Raw genomic sequence first — 4,558 nt, forward strand, 5'->3', positions numbered from 1 at the left:
ATTGTAAAGGAGAGTCTTTTTAAGACTTATTCAATTTTTTACTCTTTGTTTGTCATCATAAAAAATGAGGAGATTGTTGGTCTTATAAGACTTAAAATCTTATTTTGATGATAACAAATCAGAGGAACTTAACATATTTGGTTAAGTGATGATGTGACATGACTCAAGAAAGAGAATACAAGGTCAAGTGCTCACAAAGATCACTAAAAGCTTATACTTCAAAGAAAAATGATCAAATGAAGCTTAAAAGGCATGAATTCAAAAATGATCTAATAAGCCTTGAAGATCATGAGAGCATGAATGAGAATTTGCTAAAGTATATTGAAACTTGAAGACAAGATGGAGTCAAAGCAAAAATATCATGGAAGACTTCAAAGCTTAGAGTTGCTGGCTTAATTTAAGAGATATGATGTAAGTACTTCATGTTTTAAATATCTCATGCAATATGTTGAAAGGTCTTCTAGGGTTATTTATTGACTTAGAGACCTTATTTAAAACCCCTGAAAATGTTTTATAAGAAGGCAAAGTAAGAGAGCAAAAAGGATTTTTGAAAACTAAAATGAAAAATCTGAATTTGGTCTGCTCAAACGACTGAAGTGCACCCTCAAAAGACTAAAGATGTACTTAAGAAGACTAAAAAATTAGTTCAATCTACTAAAGATTTTTTTGAAGGAATACAGAAGAGGCAGAACACCCTCAAAAAACCAAACCCTTAGTTAAGTCATCTGATCTGGGACTTCATAAGACTGAACCCTCAGTTCAGTCGTTTGACCTTGTGTAATAACTCGGATAATTATTGGAATTAAATAATAAAGAAAAGAGGGGAAAAATAATTTTAAAAGGGGTCGCAGCAGTGCCTCGTCGACGAACGCAAAAAGTATTCTTGGGCTCGTCGACGTGGACGCGTGTCTTGTCGATGAGAAATTACCGAGAGGGCGTTTTCAGGACCTGAATCTCGTCGATGAGGAGTGGGCGTTCGTCAACAAGACTACAACTTGGACTCATCAACAAGGTGACGTGGCTCGTCGATGAGGCCACGTGAACAACATTTTATATATAACTTTCAAACGAATTTTTGACGGGAAATTCATTTTATAACTCTTTTTTTCTCTCTCTAAAATGGTTTCAATGACTTTTCTCTAAGATTTCAGCTTCGTCTCTCCCCGGTTCAACGATTAGAAGCTACCACGATAGTCCTGGGGAGATTCTCTACAACCTAACTAGAGCGAAATTTCGATTTGAGCAGTTTGGAAACCATCCTAAAATTTGGGTAAGTGAATTTTAAGGTATTTTCAATATTACCAGCATTATTTAGGGCTAGATTTTGTATACCATGAGAACATACTAGTGTTTTGTGGAATAATTTTCGAGTGTCATATTTTTAGGAATATGGTATTTTGGGCCCCTAGAGTCATGGATTGAGGACCCCAGCAAGTATCAGTTCAGGAACTCAGGTAAATTATAGTTTAAAATATTTATGAATAGACAATTTCAAGAATTATGGGTGTATTGATTTACTGGAGAATTTGTATATGTAAATACAGGTTTTGAGGTTGGTACACCGAGGGTGCGAGAGTGGAGTGAAGTGGAGGCTAGCCTCCCAGTCAGATAGGTAAAAGAGATATGTTATGTTAGGAATTTTAAAAAGGTTACTAGAAAATTATGTATATATATATAAATATATATATATATATCAATTTATTATTCAGTTTTTTCAAAATATTATTATTATATTAGGAGATGCAGATTTTGGAGCATGAGATTTTAATTACTCAATTGTGTGGCATGAATTCATTACAGTTTAGTATAGTATTTATACAATTTTATAGATATCATGTTTTATAGTATATTAGAAGAAAATATCAATATGCAATTTTCAGAAAAATATGATTTATAGTAATTTTCATAATGTCATGACTTCAGAACCATAACACTCAGTTAATTAGTTATTCAGTTAGATATTCAAATTATGCAGATCATTTTAGAAATGTTATAGTTATTTCAAAATCATAGTAAAAACAGTAAGATAATTATATATATTAGTACTAAATAGTATCAAACCCTGAGGAAATATTCACTCAGATTCAGACAGCAGAGCAGGGTACCGTTGCTATTTCAGATCATAGTGTAACTACATATCTCAGATAGTGTGTGGATTTCGTCTATCGTGCAAGGAGAGATTGTAGTCTCCCCAGAGAGCTGGGTTGAGGTGGCCGGTTTTGACGAGGAAGAGATTAATAGCGTGCCTGGAGAGACTGCAGTGGGCTGGATTGTTGATTGGTAGAGTTTCAGTTTGACTTACCTGGTCGGCCAACCAGAGTTAAGTCCTGCCTATGGGTCGCACAATCCTGTCATGGGGGGTTAAATCATGACATTTAAATCCTAAGGTATTATCACAACTATTTATATATATATATATATATATATATATATATATATATATATATATATACAGATTTATAGTACAACGACAGATTTATTATAATATTAGAATTATGTGTAACTAGAAAACTCAGATATACGGTTGTATTTTAAACTATAAGAAATGTAATCTGTACAGTATACTAGACTATCAGTTTTACAGTTTCAGTATTATATCAGTATATTAAATGTGTAACTCAATTGCCACACACTAGTGATAACATATCTTCTCTTACTGAGCATCGTCTCATCCCAATGACTTAAACATTTTTCAGGTGATCCAATTAGGCAAGCACACAGGCGGAGAGGTGCTTGCGCTGCCCTTTTTGAAGGGTGAGTGTTTCCTAGGTATTGGTTGTTTGGATAGATCCCAGGGTTTTTGATGATGTCACTGGGTACTTTGTGATGTATATTTTGGGACTTTTAGATTTATGGTATTGTAAATATTTTTTACGGTTTTATGTTTACCGTTGCTTAGGAATGTAATGTGAATAGAGGTTTCTCGGTGTTCCCTTGGGGCCTGAGATGTTTTCAACAAGTAATACAAAGAGATTTGCTATATATATGTTTAAGTGAAAAAAAAAAAATGGCATGAAAAGCAGGTCGTTACACCCTGTGTCCAGTTCAAATTTTTCAGTGTGTTAAGGAACGTCAAAAGATTGAACCAGATACTTCAGTCATCTAAACACTGTTAGCGGTTAGAAATTTTAAATGTTTTAAAATTCAAATAAAGATTTCTTGTGCCCCAAATTTTATGAAAACTTGGGAGATACTCCAAGTAATCTTGGGCAACACAAAATTACTTTTCTAAACCTATAAATATGGTTTTGCAAATCAAAATACAACCAAGAATTGAAAATTTTGTTTCAAAGCTGAAAGCACACTTGATCTTTCAAAGCTCTCTCTTGCTTACTCATTGGAAAATCTGATTTGCTGAGAATATTGAAGTGCTGATCCATCATACTCTGATTTCTACTGTTGATCCACATCTAGAGAAGAATATTGGTGAAATCTTACTAGAACTTTAATCTTATTTCAATTTGATATTTAAATATTGAAGTATCTAGTGCTTGAAATTGTATTAATATGCTCTATGTGAGAGTGTTATTGTACACAGAGTTTATCTATTGTTTCCTTGTAGTGATTGACGATTTCAAGTTGTTGGATTGTTGGACTGAGCGTGGGGCATCGCTTGAAGAGGCATTGCTCTAACCTATTGAAGGAGTGACCGAGCTTGGGGTATCGCTTGGAGAGTCGTTGCTCTAGCCTATTGAAAGAGTGTTTGAACGTGGGTTATTGCTTGTAACGGTTTGTTTCACTTGGAAAGGAACTGTATAGTGGAATCCTTAGGTGGTATTGGCCTAAGGCGAAGACGTAAGCTGGGGAGCCAAACCTCATAAAAAACGTGGTGTCACTCTCCTTCCTTACTCTCTTTAAATTCTAGTATATATTAACTGCGTGGTTGAATTTAATTTTTTTATCATATACACTGCATAGATTGGATATTAAATAAACTAAAGATTAATTTGATTTTGAGATTTGCGAAAACCGAAAGGAAGTACTTTGGTTGATCAATACGAATTGCGGAAACCGTAAGAGAGTACGTTGATTGGTTAACACCCAAGACTCATTAACTGAAAGTTTATTTAAAGTTCAAGTTCTTGCAAGGAGTGTTGGATTTCCTATTGAGAGATCAAATTCATCAATACATGACTTGAAATAATCATATACATAGGGCTACAAACAAAAGCTGTGAATTGCCAAGAAGCTGCATATCATATCTTGGTTTGGGTTTTTGTGATTAATTACTTTAAGTTGTTGATTGGTTGGATGTTTTTTTTAAGTATTGGGTTGTGGATTGCTTATGTAACTAAGCTTTGCTATGTGTTTGATAAATTAACAAGAGATTAAGAATTCATAAAAAGAATTAAAAGAAAATTTTAATAACCCAATTCACCCCCCCCCCTCTTGGGACTACACCTCAACTTTCACCTTTGCAAGGGGAGCTATGTCTTGGCAATCCAGGTTGTAGAAATGTGTTGTTTTGTCCACTACAAAAGCTGAGTTCATTCATTTTCTGAGGCATGTAAAGAGTTATTGTGGATGGAGAAATTGGTTCGTGAACTTGGACTCACTC

This window comes from Malania oleifera, chromosome 10 (assembly GCF_029873635.1).
Source record: "Malania oleifera isolate guangnan ecotype guangnan chromosome 10, ASM2987363v1, whole genome shotgun sequence".
NCBI lineage: Eukaryota > Viridiplantae > Streptophyta > Magnoliopsida > Santalales > Ximeniaceae > Malania > Malania oleifera.